Source organism: Manis javanica, chromosome 13 (assembly GCF_040802235.1).
Source record: "Manis javanica isolate MJ-LG chromosome 13, MJ_LKY, whole genome shotgun sequence".
Lineage (NCBI taxonomy): Eukaryota > Metazoa > Chordata > Mammalia > Pholidota > Manidae > Manis > Manis javanica.
Window position 1 is genome coordinate 42,893,932 of NC_133168.1, and position 26,234 is coordinate 42,920,165.

The 26,234-nt window shown below is 37.0% G+C and overlaps 1 protein-coding gene across 4 annotated transcripts in view; it reads left to right on the forward strand.

Annotated features, from left to right (window-relative positions):
- The first annotated feature begins 7,423 nt into the window (after positions 1–7,423).
- The window catches only part of PKIB (cAMP-dependent protein kinase inhibitor beta), a 111,355-nt gene continuing 92,544 nt past the window's right edge, over positions 7,424–26,234 (forward strand). The window contains exon 1 of one of the 4 annotated variants that reach the window (XM_036993650.2): positions 7,424–7,869. The gene's annotated coding sequence lies outside the window, so the exon portion shown is untranslated. Of the gene's footprint in view, positions 7,870–23,185; positions 23,324–24,575; positions 24,664–26,234 lie in introns of those variants that run through there. The other 3 variants (XM_036993645.2, XM_036993654.2, XM_073219529.1) reach the window with 3 other exon arrangements.

A 26,234-nucleotide genomic window follows, 5' to 3' on the forward strand; every position in this document is an offset into this window, starting at 1 on the left:
CTCATGAAAGTAGAGGAAAGACTGAGCGTTTTAAGTAGAGACATAGAGATATAGAAAAGGCCCACATCACACTTCTAGAGATGAAAAATACAGTATCTGATATGAAATGGGCACTCTATAGAATTAACAGTAGATAAAACACCAGAGAGTAAAATCAGTGAGCTTGAAGACATAGCAATAGAACTATGCAAAATAAAACACCAGAGAGGAAAAGGACCAAAAAACAAGTGAACAGAGCATCAGTGATCTGTAGGTCAGCTTCATGCCACCTAAGCGTATGTGTTATTTATAATGTTAAAGGTGGGGCAAGCAGAAAAATTGTTTGAAGAGATGACTGAAATGTGTCCAACCTGAGAAGTGAAATAGACCTCAAGTGCGTAAAACATTAGGAAAATTACAACACAGACATCATAATAAAAATACTTAAAATTACTGGAAAAGAGAAAAATCTTAAGAACAGACAATAAAAGACATTTTTTACATAGGACAAAGTACAGCAACTTTTTTAAAGAAGCCTGTCCACCTAGAATTCTATACCAAAATTTGCTTTATTGCTGAAGAAAAGCAATCTTCATTAAATAGTTTGGAATCAGCCAGGAAAGCATGGGCTTTGTCTGGCAAATCTTCCAGGTGATTATTTGTAGTCACTCCCTCTTCCTTTCCAAAACTTTTCCTTCCTTTCTTTATCAATACAAGGTTGGGAAAAAGACATTAAGGTCTGATTCATAAAAGAAGATGTCCCCTCCTAGGTATCAGAGTGGTGCTTAAAGTCTAACCTTTGGAAATTGTTTGTTCTTAGATATTATCTCCCTAAAGTTCTCTTCTGCAATGTCAGTTGGTCTGCTCCATTGCTGACCACAGTGTTGCACACGAAGTTACTTAGAGGGTGAGTGTGTTTATAAAGCTACTCAGGACTCACTGGAGAACCTCAAAGGTTGGGAAGGAGAAAATGAAAAGATGCAGAAAGGGGACAGGCTTTACTTATTTTGGACAAGATGCATCTAATTCAAGAAGCCCAGAGAAATATTAGTGCTAAAGATTATATTTCAACTGCTGACATGCTTTAAATTAAGGAAAACAATTTTTTTGTTGTTGTTTGCCCTAGAATTCTGGGCTAATGTTAATTTTTTCATAGCCTTTATAACTCCTATGAAGTTAGTAAGGAAAATTACACACACAAAAAAAGTGTCCCAGTTGGGTTAAGTTTAATTCCCATTTCCTAAGAAAATTTTTAAGGGGCTAGTCTTCAAGTTCAATGTTCCAGGAACATCTCAGAAGTTCCCCTTTTAAAGACTCCTACCTACCCTAAGTTCCATCAGTGATGCTTGAATTATGTTAATTAGAGTTTGCCCCGAATCAAAACAACCAAACTCATTTTATGAAATAACTTGGCATTTATTATATTTATCTACAGTTATTGAATAATTCAGGACCATAATAAATATCTACTATGAATAATACGGTAGATATGATGAAAATGTTACTGGAGTCCCAGTAAAATGTATATTTTCTAATATAAAGAGAAAATTCTAGAGATACTAAGATCCCTTGTGTTAGAAGTTATAAATTCATTTTTAAATTTTGATGATCATTTTATTTTAAATCTCTCTTCTTCAATAGTATCAATCTGTACGTAGAAGCAACTTACATGAAAGTATATTGAAATGCTAGCAACATTTCTTATGTATGTTGTTAAAAATAAAGCTTATTTGGCAATTAAATCACTACATACCTGTTAATCACAAAGATATCTTCCTTAAGTTTTATATTTCTTTAATTTCTTTTGACGTTTTTACCAGATATTGGTAAAATTTAAGTTTGAGGTCATGATATTGAACAGAGGAAAATATTGGTTAGTGTTTATAAATAAATAAATAAATAAATAAATAAATAAATAAATAAATATTCTTAAGTAGAAAGGAATGAATTGATTTACTTATATATTTATGCAAACAATATTCATTGAATGCCTACTCTGGGCCAGACACTTTGTTGACGCTGTATCAGTGGATGGTTAAATGATTAGCAGGTTTTCTTTATTGCTCCTAAAGCAAAGTTGTTTCATTTACTGAAAGAAATTAGAAAAAAACCTACTATTATGGAATATAAGAACTTTATATTAAGAAACTTATACTACAAGTAGGAGACACCATACATAAAAAGGTTTTAAAGACATGCCAAAAACTTAAGAGAATATTTTAATTTAATTTAAAATTAAATTTTAATTTAAAATTGCTGTATTCCTCAAAGATATGAAAGAAAGGGTATAAAATTTGGATAGTAACATGGCACATGTTTGAATAAATTGATCAGAGATGGAAAAAATGCATCAATAGTCTTACATAAGTAGATTATTTGTGAACAGGAGTTCGAAGAAATTAAGTCAGTTGCTTAAGGGTGGAAGGCAGTAAAAATAAACATATCCCCCTGCACCAATTGTGAATGTTGCAATAGGGAAGTCAGTCACATGGAGTGGCAAGTTGATTAACTTATCTGGAAAACAGGATTTGTGTTGGGAAACGGTAAGAATTGAAGTGGATGGATATGGGGGGATAAAGTGACCTAAATGTTGGGCTGAGGAGTCTGGATTCAACAAGAAAGTCAGTTTAGAGTTTTAAAGAATTTTAGAGCAGGACAATCCTTTATTCTTATACCTTCCAATGATAACGTGAAACACTTTGTTAGAAATTTTCTACTTTAATACTAAGAGGAAAAACAGTCTGTTCCTCTTTCTTCTGCCTCTCACTCTACAGCCTCTGAACTTCTGAAAACAGTCGTGCTCCAACCTTTTCATCGCCCAGCCTCTCCCCTGGTGGATGTGGGTCTGTGGCCTGGTTCCTGCCGCAGAGCAGGAGCAGCGCCCCCAGCAGGCAGCTCAGTCTCCACCCTCTTCTGCCAGAGACCATGATCCCCTCCAAGCTCTGTCTCAGGGCAACTTCCTTCAAGGCCACCCAAAGACGGATTCTCCTCTAAGCTGCTCTAAACTTCGGCTCAGTTCTGCTGCTCTCCCATGGCCACAGTCTGGGATCCTCTTACAGTCATCATCCAGAAAATAATGGATGGAACCTTTGATAGAATTTGTGGCTCCTGTTCTATTATGAGTTCTATTACGAAGGGAGAAAGGACCAGAGTGTGATGTTTTCTAAGTTCCATTTGACATTGGCAGCTACTCAACCATTTCTCAGAGTGCCTGTCGGCTGGAGGAGGAGGATGGGTTAGCACAGTTAGAATCAATTTCAGCATTTCTTTCTCTTTTTTCTAAGGGTTTTGAAGATTGTCCTCTATAATGCATGGCTTAGGAAGCTAGCTCAGCATCTGCAACAGATTCACATTCCCTCCAGTCCTTCAAAATCTCTTATTTTTAAGGAGGTGTAACTCCAGGGGGGAATATCCTGGGGCAAAATACCACTAAAACAGAAATCAGTCAAAGGGAGAAATAAAGTTAAGAAACTCGTTTATTTCATACAAGCAGTCCTCCCGTCTCTCTCTTCACCAGGCCTCAGCAGAAGAGAGCTCCACCCACCCTCTCCAGTCCAGATAAACCATCCCACGCCCTTGTAATTACTTACTGATATGTAGATGGCCACTTCTCTCCACTCCTTGAAAAACCTATTGATGTGCAGATGCACTAAAGCCAGATGAGAGATTCTGGAAATATTGCAATTTTACCCACTGGAGGGATGAAATCGAGTCATCCTGCAGACTCTCCTTTGGTATCTGGGAACCACATATGTATTCTGGAATGGAGGGTGGCTGATGAGGAGGAATGGCAGATCCCATTTCCTCTCTTCTGTGACCAGACTAGACACTATCCGAGGTACGTGACTTCTCTCCATTGCCTTGTGTTCCCAAGGATGGAGAGCCACACCTAGGGATGTAAAGTCTCTCTGGGTAATTTTAATCTTCTGATTTCATATGTCTTAAATTTCATGGTTGGAAAGCTTTATAAACATTGATGAACTTCATATTTTTATAGATATCTAGGTTTGCCAAAAAGACCTGAGGAGCTGTCAGCTGCTAGTGTTATCCAGACTAGTTATACCTGTGGCGTAAGCCAACCTTACTTGTAGTGGACTGAATGCCAGTCTCCAAAAAGATGTGTCCAAGATCTAACCGTGGTACCTGTGAAGTGACCTTATTTGGAAAAAAAGTGTTTAAAGATGTAATGAAGATCAGGAGCTCCAGATGAGATCATCCTGGATTAATCCAGCATGTCCTTCTAGGAAGGGAAAAATCCTAACAGTAAAGGAGAAAATAAAGAGAATATGTGAAGGGGGAGGCAGAGATTGGAGTTATGCAGCCACAAGCCTTAGAACACCAAGATTACCTACAACCACCAAAAGTTAAAGAGGAAAAATAGGATTCTCCCCTAGAGCCTTTAGTGGGAGCAATACCTTGATTTGGAACTTCTGGTTTATAGAACTATGAGAGAATAAAATCCTGCTACTCCAAATCACTAAATTTGTAGTAATCTGTTACAGCAACTCTAGGAAACGAACACACTAGCTTACAGAAACATGGAGTAGGCTGCTAGTACTGCTGTCTGCCTCTCCTGCTCTGTCAAGTCTCAGCTAGCCTGGCCCTAAAGGGAGTGAAATTAGACATCTTCTGAAATATTGCAGCCACATCCCTTCTCTCACCATTAGTGGTCTCTTCTCAAAATGCAATCTCCTGCATTTCGTCTGTCCCATAACTTACTTCTTGCTTCACCCATGATCCTAATTCCCCATTTCCTCCAAACAGAACTAGCTACATAATTAATTTGTGGGGCCAAGTGCAAAATCAAAATGGACCAGCAGAGCATTAAGCCAAGTACAGGGCCTACTTAAAAGTAGAGCCCTAGGCTATTGCACTGGCTACATACTCACAAAGCCAGGCCTGCCTCCTAAATTTATCCACTCTGACCTTGCAGAATCCTTGTTCAATATTGAAAAAATTCTACTACCTTCATAACTTAGTTATACTACGCTTCCTCCATTTTCTTGTGTTAGGTGGAAATCAGTTTTCTTCTGGGAATAGTTTCCCATAGATCTCCCTTGTGTACAGAGGCTTGTTAGCTCACACCCTTGGGCCTCAGGAGGAAGCACTGGCATCCTTGAAGTTGCTCTGTATTGTTTCTGAACTGTGTTCCAGCTTTAATACTAGCCCTTGGTTCATTTAGACTCTTGGTCCCCAGATACATACTTTCTGCCCCAACTCTGCACAGTCATCCACCAGTTTCAGAACATTCCACCACACTCGTGGAAGTCTTTGGAATCTGACTCACTCCCTCTCTATCCCATAGCATCACTCCTGGTAGCTTCCATGTTCACACGGGTAGCTTTTCCAGTACCTTAGTCTTGAATTTCTTGATCTTCATCCTATGTTAGCCTGTTCCACTCACAGCTTTTCCATAAACCATGACTTCATTCTACTACCAAAACTTCCAAGAAAAGTATACCACTTTGACTGTAATTTCTTATATTTTTCTCATTTGATTGAAGTTTGTAGTTCTTTGACTTCATTTTCTCTCCCTTTTCATGTCTTCACTTATTTTTCTACATTGTCTTAAATCAACCTCATACCCTTGTCCTTCAACTGCTCTCTTAAAAATGGTAGCCAAGCTTTCTCCTTTTCTTTTCATCAAATCACTTGGCAAAACTCCTATGTTGGATTAAACTTTCTACATTTAGACTCTTGTATTTCACACAAATTCACATGATTGTGTGGACTACTGCTACCACCGATTCCTGAACTCATAAGTACTTCTGTAGATTTATGATCAGGTTCTCTCTACCATTCCCAACAGCAGCTACTGCAAGCCTTTAGGTGATTCACCTGGTTCATCACCTCCCTTATTTTCTAGAAATGAAAGACTATAAAAATATTCAACCCACTGTAAACAGATAAAAGCGTATTATAAATAGTGTTTTCTTAAGTTTTATTTTGTCTTAATTGATGTAAATGAGATGATATTTATTCATATAAAAACTGCTTAGTGAGTACCTATTTTGTACAGTACTATTTTGTACAGGTTCTATTTTAAACTAGGTAGTGAAGATTAAACCTTCATGGAGCATACATTTAAGTGGTTCTGATGATTTCAAATATGTAACTTAAACGTGTATCAGTGAGAGCTAATAGTTTTATCAAATTTACAGAATACAGGTTTTACTAAAATTATTTTTGTAAAATAAGGAATGCAGTTGCAGAATCATAAAAATGCTATCATGGTGACATAACTTGTAAATACAAATATTTTATCATCACTCTCTAATATAGGCTCTCTAAAATGAACAGTTCTTAGAATAATTAGCCTTAGATAACAATATTACATACTGTTACATAATAAAGTGATAATAGGTCTTAGAAATATATTTGATGTTGTATAATAAATTTTGAAGTTACACTGAAAATATAAATAACCCAATCTCTTTAATATTTGTATGATCATAGAGAAACTATGTGTTTAGAAAATAAAATATACCAGTTGGCATTTAGAAAAATCACAAGCTTTATTAACAGAGTGTAAGTTTAAAAATATCAATCTACCTTAAAAGCAGAAAAACCTAAGTTCAAAAACTGATTTGAAGTCTTCTTAGCTATTTCATGTTATTCAAATTATCGAACTTTGATGGGGCTCAGTTTATTACATGAAAATAGAAATGATGTTTACTACATTTTGGGGGTAGAAATATTAAATAATTTAAAGAACTTGATTGTAGCACCATAGACACTTTAAATATTTGCCTAGTTATATTTTCATATTTCACACAGCCTTGGCCTAAATAGAGAATTTAGAAGAAGTCAGTAGAGAAGTGGCAGGTTTCATAGGCCTTGGGTAGGAAGCCAGAGCAGAGTATCAAACAGCACATTGGTGTTAAGAAGACTTTGAACACTAATAATTATTTTCAGGAAACCAGAGGAGATCTCAGGACTTCAGTGAGGACAAACCACCTCTCTGGAAGCAGAGAGGGGCACTAGTATTCAGTAATCAGTAGTTTATTGTCATCCATTTAATTTGGCTTTGAAAGCATACAGTGAGACCTTAATAGTAAAGACCTGATTTTCCTTCATGAGAACCTGAAAGTGAAACTTGACATTCATTGTTTGTGCTTTTCATTGCCTGAAAGTTGTCAGCATTGCATGTTGCTTCCCAATCTGTTTAAATTATCTGCTAATAAAAACGAAGATCCAAATTCCGGTGCAAATAAGAAAACTATGCACATTCTTACCTTCTCTAAACATCCATGATTCGCTCAAAATGCAACCTTAATGACACTTGGACTACAAACCCCCGCGGCGCGCACAAATAGGTAGGACGGACTAGTTGTTGTGTCCAGGAGCTCGGAGAGAAGTGAAATTCCCTCTCTTAACATCAAGCAGATTCTTACCAGAACCTGAGCAGTCACTAGAGGGAACTGAGAGTGGCAGGCGGGGAGGACACGGTTTTGTGACGATCACTGATGACTGGTTGTTAAGGCGCACGTAGGAACAAGTCTTGCCCAGGGCGCCAACGGGGAAGAGCCACCGTGGCCCTTGCCACTAGAGCTCGCCGGCGGCCGGGGCGGCACCGAGACCCGGCCACCGCGGGGGAGCCGCGTTCTGCGCTCAGGGGCGGGTCCCGGCGGCCGCTCCCTCCGCCCCCGGAGTCGCCGCCACCGCCTGGCTGCGCTCCAGCCCACGGCTCACACCCGGCAGCATCCCCGGGGGCCGTAGAGGCGGCAGGAGCTAGAGTCCGCGTCGCAGCTCTCGGCCACCGAGAAGCCGGGCTAGCCGAGCGCGAAGGGACCAGACACGGCGGGCAGCTCTGCACGCGGCTGGTGAGTGCCTGGCGGAAGGGTAGCGGGAGAGGGTACTGCTGGTGCGAGGATGGAGGACCGAGGCTTGGTGAGTAGGGGGAGACTGAACGAGGGAAGATGTGGCAAGTGCAACTTTCCCATTTTCTGCCCTGCCTGCACAGGAGTGGGGAGAATTCAAAGATGCCTCTTTTTCTAGGGTGACCTTATCATCAACATGCAAGCTAGGGTACTTTTAGAGTGAATGGGGTGCTCAGGTCAACCGGCGTAACCAGGGAGGTCTGGTCACTGCTTTTTGCTCACTCTGCCCTGAAGGTGGGTATCGGTGACCTCTGCCAAGTTGCCGAGCACGTCGCCTCTCTCACCGCAATGCCATTTTCCTTGCACCGAGCGTTCCGAGCCCCAGGCGGTGCTTGTGGCCCGTGTCCAGCAGAGACCCGAGTTCTAACTGGCTCTGCCAGCTGCGTGGCTTTAGCCAAGTCATCTCACCTCACCAGTCTCCGTCCATTCTTTGATAAAATCTGTAGATGATTAGACAGGGTGATCCCAAGGATCAGTCCGCATCAGCTATTGCATTTTCCCTGAGCCTATGACCCCAGAGGGCAGCCAGGGAGGGACCTGGTGTAAAGTGGTCTTAGGGACTTAGGGGGCAGTGGGCGTATGGCTCCTGACTGCTGCTGCAACCTAGGGAAGCTCCTGGAAGTGCCTTCTCAGGACGGGCCCCTGCTTTGTCAGCTGTGGTCAAGTCTCTGCCCCGTGAGGCTGACACGGGGGCCAGGCCCTTCTTCATAGAGCTCATCCCAAGGAACTCAGCAGATCTTGGTTCCTTTGGAAAAGGTTTAGCACAAGGAGGCACAAGGCAAACATAAATAAATAAATAAATAAATAAATAAATAAATAAATAAATAAATAAATAAATAAATAACCAGTAGGGAGTAATATTAGTGGCGTTGAAAGAAGGTGGAAATTTGAAGCCAATGACCACATAAACATTCACCCAGGAAAACTACAAAACAAAAGTACTCACACTAGTGGTTTGGGTACTAAAAACCTGTTGGATCAGAATTATTCTGAGCATTGCATTTCTCAATTTCTCTAGATTCAAAATCCACCTGTCTACTTTATCACTTCACAACATGCTTTTCTTATTGACATTGACACACATTAAAAAAAAATCCTTCTGGGATTTAATATTCAGAAAGCTCAGAATTTGGATTATTAAAATGAGTTCTGACAGGAAGCTCAGAAATTGGATTATTAAAATGAATCTGACAGGAAGTACTGTAATGGGGTAGGTTATGGATCGTGGATGTTATTAAGACCAGGATCTTGAAAACCTTGTTTCCTGTTCGTATGTCCTGTGGTCAGTGGCCCTCTACTGATTCTATCTCAAGAAAGTTCATTTTCTAAAAAGGTTTTGGAAGATTGAATTGTTCCATTCTGAAGCAAAGTATGCTTTGAAAAAATTTTTTGCGAAGAATTCTTAGTATTTGACTTTTTAGTCTTAGCTTTACTATAGCTTTTCTTCAACAAAATATCAAAGGCTAATGGAATACTTTATGTAGGATATTTAAAAATGTGTAACATTTCATTTTTGTTAAGGTATTTTTTCTCCTTTTTTTAGTCACTTCTAAGCTGCAAATTTAATATTTAGAAATTTACCCTTTTCAATGTTTTTAAAGAAATTTTATCAAGTTGTAAAACCATCACTATTATTCAGTTTTAGAACATTTTCACCATTTCAAGAAGATACCTCATGCCTACTTATAGTTAATCTCTGTTCTCATTCTTATCTTCAAGCAACCTCTAATTTACTTTCAGCCTCTATAAATTTGCCTTTCTGGACATTTCATATGAATAGAATCTTATAATATGAAGTATTTTGTTTATTGCATCTTTCATTTTAGCATAATGTTTTTGAAATTCATCCAGGTTGTATCATATACCAGTATTCCATTCTTCTTTATTGTTGAATAGTTTTCAATTGTATGGATATATGATATTTGTGTACCTATTCACCAGTGGATGAATATTTGGGTTGTTTTCAATTTGACTATAATGAATCATGATGTTAAGAACATTTACATGCAAGTCTTTGAGGGTACATGTGTTTTCATTTCTGTTGGGCAGATATTTACCAGTAGAATTGCCAGGTTTTATGATAAACTTATGTCAACTTTTTAAGAGCCTGTTAGAATAATGTTTATGTAGAAGTTGTATTATTTACAAAATATAGAAAATACAAGATAAATAAATGTTTCTTACTGGATCAAATGTGGTTTAATAGATGTAAATACATATGTAGAGAGAAGGCTGGAAGAGGAAACACTTGACTTCTCAAATTTAGAGTTCAAATACAGCAAACAATTTGAAAAAAAATTCTCAGAAATAAAATATTTTTTAAGGACAATTTTTTTGAAGGAGATTTAGATTCACAGCAAAATTGAAAGGAAGGCACAGATTTCTCATATGCCTCCTGTCTGGGCACATGCATAGCTTCCTCCATTATCAGTATCACTCACCAGGGTGGTACATTTGTTACAATGGAGGAATCCACATTGACACATTACAGCCATCCAAAGTCCATAGTTTCTTTAGAGCTCATTCCTGTATATTCTGTGAGTTTGGATAAATGTATAATGACTTATATCCATCATTATATTATCATACAGAGTACTTTCACTGTCCTAAAAATCCTCTGTTCTCTGCCTGTTCACCCCTTCACCCATTCTTTTTTTAAATGCTATATGAAAGTAAATCAGATTTAATTATGACTAAGTTTCCTTCAGAATCTGAAAGAAGTCAGTTTAAAAATTGTATTTTAAGATGTTAATGAGACACAGAACTGAATGGTTTGGTAGTAAATTCAGTGGCTTTCTCATTCCTTGAACCCAAGATTTTAATTGAATTAAAAAAACATTACTGTCTGAATATCAAAACAAAAACCAAACAACCTCTACTTTAAATTCTATGCTAAAATAAGTTTCCTTAACTAGATGCTGCATAATTCTTTCAAATAGTAATTAAAAAACTTCTGTTGTTAGATGTGGACATCTTTGGCCCAAGATTAAGTGATTTACATGTGCAAAAATCTCATATTGTGGATATCCAGGGCTTCTGTCTTCCTGTTTTAAAATTTCTGCCATTAGTACATGTTCTTCTCAATCCATTGGTTTCAGAAATTTTCATATTAATGTGCTCTATGTAATTTTTATAAGTCATTATCTGTTAGTGACATTACATAAAAGAACTCCAGGTGAAAAGGTTTAGCACAAGGAGGCACAAGGCAAACACTAATAAATAAATAAATAAATAAATAAATAAATAAATAAATAAATAAATAAATAACCAGTAGTGAGTAATATTAGTGGCATTGAAAGAAGGTGGAAATTTGAAGCCAATGACCACATAAACATTCACCCAGGAAAACTACAAAACAATAATAACCAAAAGTGGTTATTATTACTTTTTCTTGGAATGACAATTGATTTTGAGAACTCAAGTAGCTGGTCCACATTTTATTCAGGTGAGATTAATTTTTCATTCTACATCTCCATGACAAATGGCTAGCAGTTTTATGCATCTTCTTATGCAAGTATGATGCATGCTATGGGCTTTATAAATCAGAGCCGATGTGTGTTCTCCAGTCACTCTTATTCTTAAAAAGTGATGGTGTCCAAGAGTTGGGTGCTTGGTTGGAGGAGAAGCTCAGAGCTGCCTAAATAAGATTGAAACAATTCAGATTTGTATAAATTCCTGAAGAGGCAGAAGTAATCTAACCTAGAAACCTAGATCAACTAGAATAGGATTTCTCAGTCTGGAAAGAGGGCCAAGGGAATGGAGACACTTTAAGGTTATGTAGTCTGAAGCCAAAGCAGCTTGAACACTTGTTTGGAGGAGCAGTGGAAGCCTTTATGTACAATGTAAATGGAGCTAAATGACCTTCTCTACCTCTTGGATTCTCCCTCCTTATAGTCACCACCTCCTGTCAAACCCTAAGATCTATTATGCTGATGGCAAAGAATCCCCATTTGGGAGTGCGGGAATCAGCGTTGTTAACTGAGGTCCAATGTGATGTTTTCTGGAATAAAACCATGGAAGACAAGAAAGAGTTAAACAATCTTCCCAAGCATACTTATATTTAACTGTGAAATGATTTAATTCTAGACTAATCTTTGGGCTGAGCTAATATGTCTCAGGAGAAAACACTATTCTCTAATTGTGTGTGTGTGTGTGTGTGTGTGAGTAACTAATGATAACTTACAACTCTTGCAGGTACATTAGTTCATTATGTTTGTTTATTTTAAAGATGAGAATAAGTACTTCTATCATGTAGTCTCTGGAGCCAGGTATAATATTAAATCTCAAAACACTGAAATAAGCCCTTTTTGTCTACCTTTCCCAGAGAGACCTTGAAATCTAATGAAAAAAAAGCTGAATTATACATATGGTGGATTTTGTCACATTCTGAAGGTTTATAAAGAGTCGATCAAGCCAAAAGAAGCCATTACAAGACCAGGGCTTCCACAGAAACTATTGCCTCTTATTTCTATATCCCTGAAGAAGGTTGTCTATCATAATTGTGTATGTTGCAGTAAAGAAGCAGAACTTTTCACTGAAAAATAAAAAGCAACTCTACAACTTTCTAATATTCCATGAAGCTGTATGTATGTACCTATATCACTTTTATAGCTCGGAAGAGGCTGGATTTGAGGGGTATTGGACAGACTGTTGTCTGCCAGCCAAGCAAGAGATACTAAAGAGTGAGTCCGTGATTAGGGATGAAGTATTAGAGATGAATGAGAACATTCGAAGTCTAGAAATATCAGGAGCCAAAATGATCAAGCTTGATGATAATTGGGATATAAAGTCAAAGAGGGATGGGAATGAAGAGTGCTTCTCATATCCATGGCTTAAAGTTGAGGGCTTTCACTGCCTACAAAGGTGGCCATATGAGAATGAAGGCAGACTTGGTGGGTTTACTGGGTTACTGGGTTGGATAATGTCTCCTCAAAATTCATGTATTTCTTGGAACCTCAGAATGTGACCTTATTTAGATATTGGATCATTGCTGTTGTAATTGGTTAAGATGAGGTCATACTGGAGTAGGGTGAGCTTTTAACCCAATATGACTGGTGTCCTTATAAGAAGAGGAGAAATGACACACAGAGACACATAGAGGAAAGACACACATTGTGACAATGTAAGCAGAGATTGGAGTTATGCAGATGGAAGGGATTCTGAGATTTTCCACCCACTATCAGAAGCTAAGAGAGAGAGGGTTGAAATGGATTCTCTTTCAGAGTCCCCCAAAAGGGAGTAACTCTACTGACACCTTGATTTTGGATTGCTGGCTTCCTGAACTATATGAGAATAAATTCCTGTTGTTTAAAGCACCTGGTTTGTGGCAGTTCATTATGGCAGCCCTCAGAAGCCAATACAGTGCATATGGGGGAAGATAAAGAGTAACTCTTTATCTTGATATGAAGATATCCAAAAGGCTGTGTTATACGAAGCTTAGGAGACATAGATTTAGTTGACATTGGCATCCAGGAGGTAGATGTAATGATGAGACTGCCTACAAAAGCAAGGAGAATGGGAAGGGAAATGGGAGAAAACTGAAGTCTGGGAATGAGTTTTCCTAGGAGCCTAAGAAGAGAAACTGGAAAGGCATTGTCATAGCAACAAGGGCTTACAGAGCTTCAACATGTGTGGCTTAAGCAACAGGTCATAGTCATCAGAAGCTCTAGTAAGAGAAGGGCTGACAGGGCCTTTTATTTGACAAATGGAAAGGAAGAGTAATGGCTGTATGATTGACAGGTGAGAGCTAAATCGTATTGAGTGAGAAATGTGAAATAAGGAAATGGGGTCAGCTAGTGTAAAGTATTCATGTTGGGTGGGTAATGGGGTCAGGACACAGGGCCAAATTAATTTGTATTTAGTGTTTCAAGGACAGCTTTGGTTCTCTCTTTAGATGCCATGAAGGGCCAATTAGTGTGGGAGAGGCCAAAGGTACAGAAAAGATAATTCATGGAGCTGATTTCCAAAGGAGGAAATGGGTTTGGGGCAAAGGTAGAGACTTTAAACATATAATATATTTTACAATCCGTAAAAGAAACTTGAAATTTGTCTAAGAGACAGTAGCTATTTTTTCCTTCCATGGAAATGATCATACCTATTCAGAGAAAGGAAACTCCTATTTGCTGAGTAACAAACCAGGTCCAAACTAGGAGTCCTATTTCCATTTATTCTCCATCCTGTCGTGGTAGTTTTATGGCTCTATTTTTCCAGATAACTAGGTGAAGAGAGTAACTATCCTAAGTCCTTTACAGGAAGTGTTAGAGTTGAGGTAACAAATCAAGTCTGATTGGTGTCTAAATTTACAGCCTTTCTACCATTTTAACTCAAAACACTTCAAGCTCATTCACTCTTATGGGACATTTGTAAAAGTCACGGCTGAGCATGACACACACCCAGTGCCCATCCTAAGTATCAGCTGTAAAGATGGTTACAACAATGAACAAAGTGATAAGGGGCAGTGCAACCACTGTAACCTGACGCAGTTGAAGTCCATGTCCACTGAACCAGGTATAGGTCTAAACCAGGTCATTTCAGGTTTTCCATTCACTTGTATCACACGGATTTGACAGTGTGGAAATGGGACCAGTCTACAACATGCAGGGTGGGTGGGGGGAACATTTTTTATTTGTTTGCCTCAGGTAGGAGTGGGAAAAAGTTTTTGGGGGAAGTGAAGATTCCTTTTCTTACAGGGTAGAACTGGGTCAGTTGCCTGAGGTGTTTGTGGACTATTGCCAAATAATATTAGAATAATATTAGGCTTCACATAAAACTCAGTATACATTGTCCCAACCTATACTGAGAAGTCCATGTTTTTGGGTGCTAGGTTTGAATGCTTCGAAAGGCAATATATACATTTCAGTTTTAATTGCAAAAAAGGAGGAAATAAAGCATTTTTAAACTCAGAGATGTTTATTGTTACCAACTCTTTAAAAAGTATCTCAATTTATCCTAATTTTTTGAAAATTTCTTGTAATATCCATAAGTAATTTTATTGGTCCTAACACAATAATCAATTGGTTCAGTTCCTCACTTTGGAGGTTTTGTCTCAATATAATTCACCTGAAATATGGATTAATGAAATATGAATTTTGACAAATGACAACAGTTTAGGTTTTATTGAAAAATATCTCAAATTATCTTACAAAAGGATTGTTATGGGTTTACTTTACTTGTTAACTTTCTTTTGGATATTTTTATCATAAAAATATCACTATCATTACATAAAGCCATTACACTATCAAGAACACTTAAAGATTTTTAAATTTCAGTTCTAATATTCAGTCATTATCACTTCAATATCAAGTCTCTCAGTCTTATATGTTTATAAGGATACATTTTTATATCAATGCAATAATCATGTGCAGTTTGATTTTACTTTTACTTCCTCTTAAAATTACTACTACCAGAATAAAATGAATAGGAAGAGCAAATTTTAAAAAGTAAGATTTTTTCTTATTATGTAAAGTAACCCATGAAATGGTATTTGGCTAGATAAAATTTAAGGGTATGAAACAGAGTTTTCTAGTTTACTGAGAAGCTGTATTTTAATTTTGCTGCATCCTGTAGTAATCATTGATTTAACAAAGAAATGAGAAACAAGGAAAAGAAAAACATACCCAAACTACTAAAATACATTTCTTTAAATGTTAACAATGTTCAACTGTAGACTTCAGTTTTTCCATGGACAGTATGTACTTGCTGTTGTAAATTCTTCACCAAAAACCACAGATGTGAATATGTAATAAAGTGATTTTTTTTCAATCTGTTCCTTTTCTCTACTATCCATTATTACATTATAATGAATTATTTCACATGTTCTCTGGACAGGTAATGTTTGCCACTTAAAATACCACTAAGTTTTAAACTTTAACATATTGAAATAGCTTTTTTGAAATAACATACATTGCAATGAAAATCAGAAATTTTAGAGTTGTATTAAGCAAATAAGATGAGCCTATAGTTCCACTACTAGTTATAAAATTCTTTGCATATATGTAGCTTTTTAAAGACAAGTAAAATATCATATGCCCCTTATCTCCTTTACTAAATAATCTCATTTGTTCTAAAGCAATACAGCATGTTTTTAGACACTGTGTAGTATTCTGTTAAATTTTTAACTGATCTCTATTGGTAAATTTGCAAAATATTTTCCAAAATTTGATTTTATAAATAATACCATAGTAGATGACTGTTCATAATCTTTATATATTGTACAAACCTATTGAATGAATTCCTTTGAATACATTGCTAGACAAAGAAATGCTAGGTCAAAGGATATTCACTTTTTAAATATTTTTGATACATTTTGCAAAATTTCTTTTGAAAAGCCTGTAGCAATTTATACTTAAAATAACATTTTTACTAATATACTAAAATGGTTTCAAAAAATTTTAATTTAGAAATCAGTAGGAAAAGATAGCTCATTATTTGTATTTCTTTGATTGCTTTTGAAGCTGAATGTGTTTAGTTAACAAATATGTTTATGAGATACTTTGAATTTATTTCTACAAATTGCTTTTTTATATTCTTTGCCTATTTTTGATCCTATTTTGTTTCAAAAGTGTTCTTTGCATAAGGATATTAACTCTTTGTATGTCTATTATGTTTCAATTTTTAAATCTGATTCTTTTTTGCCATAAACTAGTTAGGGAGGATTGTTTTGTAGAATACTTAAATTTTATGGATGTCAAATCTGCCAATTTCTTCTCAAATAGTTTCTGATTTTGTTAAGCATGAGACGGACTTTTCCAGTTACGAAAAGTTTCCTACTTACATAAAAAGATGTTTCTCAGTGAATTCCATGTTTACACTAGCGTAAGTCCTTTAATTAATTTAAAATTTTAATCATTTGAAAGTTATTTTAGTAGGGAAAGAAGAAATCTAATGTTACTATTATATATTTTAATGTCTAAACTTATGTCAAATCCATCTATTCTACTATGGGTTCCTTCCTCACTGATTTGAAATAGCATCCTGTGCCTCTTTACCCTTGTGCGTCCTTGAAATCTTCCTTCCTCTCAGCTGTCCCTACCCTGGTGAAGTCCCACCGACTTCGCAACGTCACTTGCTTGTAACTACAGGCTCTTCCATTGCGTCCCTGAGCTGCCTTGATCCATATCTGTGATGCAGCACCTCACCCCAAAGGGAAAAGGAATTCCATGTCCCATGTTATAGCCACAGGCTATCATTAATTCTCACATTGCTAGTTTGGAATATATTATTTTGTGAGCCTTGCAAAACATGATTTTCTAATGCTTCATATCTCTGTTTTTATCATTACTTTACTCATTTTTCCTCTTTGCTTTGAAATATTATTATTCTTTGTACTGCCTCTACCTGATCTAATCTCTACTTTTTATTTTTCCTTCAAAACCCATTCCATCACGCCCTCTGAAACACCTGTTCAATCACAATGAGCTCCTCCTAGCCTCTGCTTTTCTCAATAGACCTGAAACTTGACTCTCGCCTGGGTGTACTACTTCCTCTTGAGTTCTTTGGAGACTTTTTATTATTCCATAATCCAGGAATCTCTGATTGGAAAGGTGGATCACATGCCCTCCATATCCCACATCCCACCTCTAAATCATTATTTCTCCATTCTATTCTACTCTCCCCTGTTCTTTGAGCCATCTGATTATACTATCCTTTACCATTGTTCATTCCTATTATCTACTCACCACCTGAACAAAACCCTCCTTCACTGAAGACTCCAGCAACTGGTACACTCCATCTTCTCCTACCCTTCTCCTGTCCTCAATCTGGGTGACTCCATGTTTACACCCAACACCACACCTTTCAGTTTTTGGCCTCCACAACTCAAGCAGTACTCTCATTTACTTCTTCTCACCGAACCACCTCTGTAGCCAACCCTGGACTTGTTATCATATTAAACTGTTCTTTCCTAAAATCTCAAATTCAGGAACTCTCTGGGCATAGCGTCCTGTATTTTTTTACACCAATCCAAAAGATTCACATTACATTTGTGCTTTGGGATCATTGATATGACAGATTCTTCACCCCATCTATGTCCACTTTTCATGCTATTATGCTGGGGGTAAGATGTTTCTCAGTGGATTCCATGTTCCCATCAGCTTAAGTCAGTAGAGTACCTAAGAATTATGTGCTTCTGGTTATTCCCTTACCACCCTCTCCTCTATAAGTTCAGCAACCCAGAACCTCACCTCCGTCTGCCTTGAATGCTCCATGGCCTAATGACCCCTTATCTTCTTGTCTGTACAAATCATTGCAAGAATCATTATACTCCTATGTAGCATGGCCAACTGTTCTGGTTTTCCTGGAACCAAGGGGTTTCCCAGGATGCTACATGGAGTAAGCCTTTAATGTAAAGACTTTACACTTTGGAAGTTTTTGGAATTCCTTATTTTCTTTTTACACATCACCTGTCTTCATCTTCATTTTCAAGCTGTCAGCTACTATTTCCTCTGAAGTATATGATAGCTCATACTGCTCCCTCTCTTCCCCTATATCCCTTTTAATCTGTCGTTGGTTGAGAAATTCAGATAACTAAGTGCATTAGTCAGGAATGTTACAGTTGTCCATGACAGAAAATACACATCCAAGTGGCTTAAGGAGAAAGGGAGAAAAGGATTTATTAGATATTTGTTAACCCAGCTTTTAGCTACAGTTTGGTCTGGAGCTGAGATTATTTTGTAAGGACCTGATTTCCTTCTACTTCTTGGTTCTATCTACTCTCCTTTAACTTGTTTCATTTTCAGGCTCTGCTTGGTGACAAAATAGCTATCAATAGCTCCAACGCTAACTTCTCAAGTACAAATTCAAAAAGAAAAAGTGTCTTTACTTAGTAGCATTAGCACCAGTCCTAAAATGGACTAACTTGCATCATGAACCCACTTTAAGCATTTGCTGGATTGAGAGATAGAGTAAGCCTGCTGGGGCAGGTTGGAGTCACACACCACTTCTGAACCAATTACTATGTGCCGGAGCATTTGGAGTTCTGATTTGTCAGGTCTGGGTCTCAGCTTCCTTCTTGTTAACAACATGGAGTAAGTATAGGAGGGAAGGCTTCCTGAAGGGGAAGTGGATGATGGGCAGGAAAATTTTTACTCTCCTCCAAACTGGTGATAAACAGGTTAAAAACAAAACAGAAGAATAAACATTCTGTGATTAAACCTTTAGGAATGTCTTATGAGTAAAATTGCGAATGCTATTAGTATATAGATTTTATTACATTTATTTTCACTGAACAGCAGTTTTTTTTTAAATAGCATAGTTTTTGACTGTAGTCCTTGTAGTTAAGTTGCAAAATAAGCAAGGTTTGTATGAATTTTGTTCAATATAATCTTCCTTAATCATTGTTAATGAATTTTATTTTAAATTCTATTCAAGTAATATTCTGATTATAAATAATAAATAAGAAAGAAGGAAATCTTCTTTATGTAAATAATTTTGCAACTAACATTTAAGAAAGCATGTTGACACATGGTTTGTGGGATAATAGTGGAAAAATAATGAAACTAGAAATTAAAATGCTTTGTTATGAGGCCAACTTAGCTTTAATTAGTCATGTGATCCTGAAGAAGTCTCTTAATCTCCAGAGATTTTGTTTTCTTGTCAACATGTTTATGCCAATATAAATAATATGATTTCAGTTCATCATGAAATCAGTACATTGAAAACAGTATGTGTGTTACTCTAAATAGAGCAAAATTTCATACTTTAGGGCTATTTGTGCCCATTCATTTTCAGGTTTGTTTCTGTGGATGGTTATAGAGGTCCTGTATTAAAGTTTTTAATGAATTTTGGAACTCAGTACATGGATCTCTCAGATGAATAGTTCACTAAATTCAGATAAACCAATATCTATTAAAAAGCACCTTCCTGGATTAAAGTGTTTGCATTAGTGCAGTAGTGCATACTGGCATGAGTGAGACTCTGTCCTTTCTATAAGAAGCTTACAATTCCATCTGTTTGGGGGAAGCGAGGGAAGATAATATACGCAATTTTCCTGTGAGACAGACTGTGACAGGTGCCATGAAAGAACTAAAAGTGCTGTAAGGTTTCAAAAAAGAGAAAAATAAACTTTGAAGTTACTTAGAAAGACTATATAGAGGGTGTAGTAATTGGGATGGTCCTTGAAGGACTGATAGAATTTGTGGGCAAAGTGGCCAAAGCATTCCTGACTGAGAGAACAGCATGAACAAAGGTACAAATAGAAAATAATGAGACAGAGCTGTGTGGAATTTTAGGGACCAGGAGAAGCTGAGGGTGGAAAGATATATTGAGGTTGTAGTGAAGAGTCTTAAATGCTGGGATGAAGACTTTGGATATAAATTTGTGGCTAATTTGCATCCTTGGAAGTTTTGAATACAGAGTCATGTAATTAGTGGTGGACTCAGTGAGTCAAAAAGTATTTTGACAGATTTTTTATATGTGAATAAATATAAGAATTGTATACATTTTTAAAAATAAAACAGATAGAGAAAAAATGTTAATAAAATACAAAAATATTTTTCTTTATTGCCAATTCAATATGAATTGGTAATGGCAAGTGGTTGTACAACAAAGGGAGTATATATATATATATTTCTTTTAAATTTTTTATTAAGGTATGATTGATATACACTCTTATGAAGGTTCCACATGAAAAAACAATGTGGTTACTACATTTACCTATATTATCAAGTCCCCACCCACACCCCAATGCAGTCACTGTCCATCAGTGCAGCAAGTTGCCAGAGATCCACTAAGTCCCTTCTCTGTGATACCCTGTTCTCCCAGTGATCCCCCACACCATGTGTACTAAACATAATACCCCTCAGTCCCCTTCTCCTTCCCTCCCCACCCCCCCTCCCACACCCCTCCCCTTTGGTAACCACTAGTCCCTTCTAGGAGTCTGAATCTGCTGCCATTTTGTTACTTCAGTTTTGCTTCATTGTTATACTCCACATATGAGTGAAATCATTTGGCACTTGTCTTTCTCCGCCTGGCTTATTTCACTGAGCATAATGTCCTCCAGCTCCATCCATGTTGTTTCAAATGGTAGGATTTGTTTCTTTCTTCAGGCTGAATAGTATTCCATTGTATATACGTACCACCTCTTCTTTATCCATTCATCTATAGATGGACACTTAGGTTGCTTCCATACCTTGGCTATTGTAAATAGTGCAGCGATAAACATAGGGGTGCATATGTCTTTTTGAATCTGACAAGTTGTATTCTTTGGGTATATTCCAAGGAGTGGAATTCCAGGGTCAAATGGTATTTCTATTTTGAGTTTTTTGAGGAACCTCCATACTGCTTTCCACAATGGTTGAACTAATTTACATTCCCACCAGCAGTGTAAGAGGGTTACCCTTTCCAAAGGTAGTATATTTTTAAGTTGCAAAATAAAGTGTCTTATCCAGAACAAGGGAACGTGATGGCTCAATTCCCTTTTGCCATATTCAGATTCTTGGGACCCTCTGCTCCTACAAATACACACACACAGACACACACACACACAGACACACACACACACAAACTGACCTGGACGGTGAGTTACTTCAGAAATGATATAAGGAATAGTTATAAAATGGAAATATTTAACTTAAAGAAATAAATGCTTGGGAAAGGGAGCATGGCAATACAGTATGACATCATGTATTAAAAAGCAGAGAAACAAACTCAGATTGGAGTTAGCTCTGGCTTGTAATCTCAGCTCTGATTCTAGCTAGCTGTGCTATTTTGGGAAAGTTGCTTATTCTTTTGCAGGCTATTTCTATTTTTTTTTTTTTTTTTTGGTAAATATAGAGGTGATGCTATTTACTTGCAGTTTTACTGTTATAATTAATGATTGTCAAATAACCAGTACACTTTTGGTAACCAGTACCTCTCCATTATTTGTGTCCATTATTTTTATTTGAAGGACTGTTTTAAATACATAGGGTTTTCGACTGGTCTTGTGAGGTACCTGAAGAAAGATTTAGGAATAATATTGGAGAAAAAAAGATTTTTACCTCAAAATGAAACAGATATATAAAGGTTAAGCTGCAATAGGAGAGCAATGGTATGTCTGAATGGGGTGCCTCCTTTGAGGTCCATGGTGGTAGTAGGCTAGAGCCAAAGATATTTATCTTTTTACATGAAAGTGAAGAAATCTTCATCTCAACAAAATTTAGGAGGGAATTCTCAAAAGAAGGGCTTTTCACTCTTTTCCACCAAAGAATCCCCAAAAATCTAGAGGCATGATTCAAAGTGCTCCACAGAAAAGTGTAGTTTCTTTGCAATTTCATATTCATCTTACAAGTATGTATATGTTTTGCAGTTTACTTTATAATGTGTTTATTTTGCTTTAAAATACAAGTATGCTTATAATGTGTGTGTATGTATATTTATTTTATCTAGTAAGACTGTTTTTGATATACAAAATTTATCATGTGATTGTATCTTCCAGTATACAGTCAAGTTTTCCAAAGGTACAGGTCTCCTAGTTGAATAAGCACAGCCTTAGCAGAGTATAGAACACACAAGCTCATAGTAGAGTAGGAATTCTCTTTCTGATTACCACAGACAGGCTAACAATTCAGATTTCTACTAATTAAAATTTGTGTTATGTGGATTGACTTAGATAAGCATATTACTGTTATTATAAGTATTTGGCAGTATAGTTGCATAAAAATATATGTAAACTTAAGAATTTATAGAAAAAGCACAAAAACATTGTTCTATTTGAAAATGGAGGCCTACCGCTCTGTCTGCTGAGGTGGTGAGTTAGAGGCGTGTGGCTCCATGATATTATACTTGGCTGCTGCATCTGTGAACTTTTGTGTACTGTGTTCATGTTCCTGCTTCTTTGATTAGTGCTTTGAGGGAGACAGATGTGGAGTAAATGCTGTTTTGTGAAGATTTTAAAATTAGAATAGCTTCCTGTTGCTTTTTATTTAGCCTCCCCCAAAACATTTTTGGGGTTTCTTTTATACTCTCTTCCCTACTTAAGTTGCACCAAGATGCCTACAAGAACTTTGTTCATCTGAATGGGAAACTGCTTTCCTGACACCAGCTCCAGATCAGCTTTTAGTGATCTTGTTACCTGACCATGTAGCTCCTTTGAGTTGCATGTTGTATGATTATAATAAAAGCGGCACAAGCAATTTGGTTATATTTGCCATTTTACTGGATGGATCAGATCACTGCAGAGGTATCTGCTTATTTGCCCTCATGATTGTCATAGTTTAGCAAGAAGACCAGCCCAGAAGTCAGGAGATTAAATTTTTGTTTCAGGTTTTGATGAATTACATTATTAACCATCCTTATTAACTAAGAGATTAAAAACACCTGATCCTAATGCATTTTACTATTTTTCCTAGGAGTACTGTTCTCTAGTTATTCATCAACTATAGTATAAACACCTTCCTAATGCCAAGGAATATGCCAGGCACCAAGGAGGCCAGCCCGAACAGAACAAGGTCCTAGGCCTTGAAGAACATGGGATGAATGTCGAGTAGGTAAATAACTGTAAAACAATTTGACTGATGTCCCAGTAGCAATATGAATCAAGTCTAAGGAGGCTCCAAGGTGGTTACAAATAATTGTAAAATCAGGGACTGTTCCCCAGAGGAGGTGATGCTATTGTTAGACCTTGAAAGAGAACTATTAATTTGCCAGGCAAAGAGGAATGTGTCCTAGGAAAAGGAGAAACTTCAAGTGTGTCCTGTGTTTAGGAAACTATAATCAAATCAACATAGTGGACAGCAGCAGATGTGGCTGAAAGTTCATTTGGAAATAGATTCAGAAGTGCCTTTTATATCATGCTAAATAGCTTGGACTTGAATGAAGGTTTTGAATTAGTGGAGTAGGAGGCTCTTATTTGTACTGTGGTGTACTGGCTTCAAGTCCACGTCTCTCAGAGCACATACCTCTTGCTCTATAACAGAGAGGTAAGGGACAGTGGGGGGACAAGGGCAAGGCTGGACTCATGTTTTGATGTGTGATAAGTTTTTAGATTGATTGATCAAGTCATTGCATTTGTCCAAGGAAGTTGTTTGGATATAGATGGAAAAATATGCCTAATTTATATTCATTGAGTTCAGAGTCTAGAACTAAGGAGACCTTGAGGATGAAGATGGTAAATGTAGTATAACTCCAGATAAGAGTTGAAGGTCTTTTCTAGAAATTGCTATTCTTAAATAGAGTCGTGTGTTAAAATATTTTAGGAACAGGCTTGCCATAAGAATAACGTGATTCTTATGTTTTACCCATTTTTTCATCTGTTAACAGAAAATATCCAAATAACAAAATTCTTTGAAATTATGAAACTTTGAAGGTCATATTTTAAATGTGATTTGAAAAGGAATGGCCTCCTTTATGTGTGTGTGTGCTTTTTTAAATACATTTTTTTGGCCACAGATTTTTGGCTCTGATGCATTAGTTTTCTGTCAGCTTGTCTGAAGATCCAAGGATAGAGTTTAAATTAAGGATAGATTCAAGGGTACTCTTCAGGTTAGGAACTAGCTCTGCCCTGGTTTTTATTTAGTGACAGTTGGAGAGCATTCTGAGAAATGTGTATAGATTATGTAATTAGTCACTTAGGGCCAAGGGCCTCCTGTTAACCTGGCCCTCTTGAGAGGCAGTGTGCTGGGAGCGGCGGGGGGGCCAGGCTCCACGCTGTTGCCTGGCAGTCCCAGAGGAGCAGTCATAAGGGGCTGTTGCTGAGCAACTGGGGGGCTCCTGGTGGCGCATCATTCTCTAGGGAGTTTTACAGTAGTAATGGGCCTGCCTCCACGGGAGAAGCAGTACAGTTTGGTGGCAGGCCAAGCCCCCCTAAGAGGCACAAAGGTTGTTATCAGTAAGTATTTGACCTTAGAATCAAAGACAATAACTTATGATCTATGAACATCCAAGTGATTTATGGAATTATTGATGTCAATTTAATTAAACATGAACTTGGACCAAGGAAGGTAGCTGTGGCAGAGTTCTCATTTCAAATACTTCCATTCTAGTTTCTTTCTCCTTCAAGCTTAGTTGAAAGGTAAGTTTTCTGAGTCAACGGAAAATAATTATCTTTATACCACATGGAATATGTAACTTTCCCTATTAATATTATTTAGCCAAAGTGCATATTTACATGTGAGAAAAACCAGTAAGTTAACTCTAGTCTAGCCAGGTGGGTCTGAATGGAAACGTGTTTGACTGTATCTATGTAAGAACTAGTAGAAATATTTGAGATACTGTTTTGAGTTTTCTTTCAGTGTAGAAAAGCCAGAAGATAATTCACTGGGTACACATTTTTATTTTTAATATTTAACACAATCCAGAAATAACTCATCAGGAGAGTTGATAAAATATCAGAACAAATCAACACTCTTAAGAAAGCTGAGTTCTGCTTTTTGACTTAAAATTGCCTTTGTTAACATAGTAGCTTCTCCTGAAGATTTCAGAGACAAAATTTGAAAGGGAAAAATTGAGCTCTTTCAGTATCTTGGAATAATACACAATTGCATCAGAGACTAAAATGTGCAGCAGAGAAACACTCACCTGTCAGATCTGAGGAATAATTAACATTGGCCAGCTAGAGAGAAGTGACGGAACACTACCTCCCCTTCTCCCACTGCTTTTTCTCTTGAATTGTTTGCCGGCTGATCCTAAGAGCTCCGGAGGCAGCGTTTCACTGGGTACAAAGGGGAAGCCTCTTTGTTAGTATTAGGGCCTATACTCTTTGAGGGAGCTATATTAAAAAAAAAATTACTTAAAAAAATTCCTCTCAAGAATTGCACACAGATTTTTTGTTTGCACACATTCATGGACACCCACTATGTGTCTAAGCCATTTGATTAGAGTATTACTCAGATATTATATCATAGCAATAGATTTAAATGTTTTTCTGAGATACCTTATTTAAGGCTACTTGATGTCTAAAAGCGATCTTTTTACTTTTTATCATATATGTCACTGGCAGGAGCATTCTATTTATCTTTGTTATGTAAGAGTATTAATAAATCAAAACAGATAAAGCACAGCATGTGCCAGGCATTGTTCTCTATGACTTAAGTATGCCATTTAAGTAATCCTACAACTCTATGTGATAGGTTCTATCATTATGGATATTTTACATAAAGGGAAATCTCAGCTTGTTGAGAAAGTTTAAGTAACCAGGCCAATGTATACAGTAAGATTTATTATCGGAAAGTCTGTCTTCGGAATCTGCTCTCCACTATTACAGTATATTTTAAGCACCATATTATTTCATGAGGGCAATCCAACTGGTATTCACAACAATCGTGTTTTTAGGTTATAATGATACAATGATATAATAGAACAGAGTGAGAACTATGAAATCATTTGCATAACTAAGTTTGCCTATTTTATTCTTTGGACCTATAATCCACAGCAGGAAGCCTTTTAAAGCAAGCTTTGTTA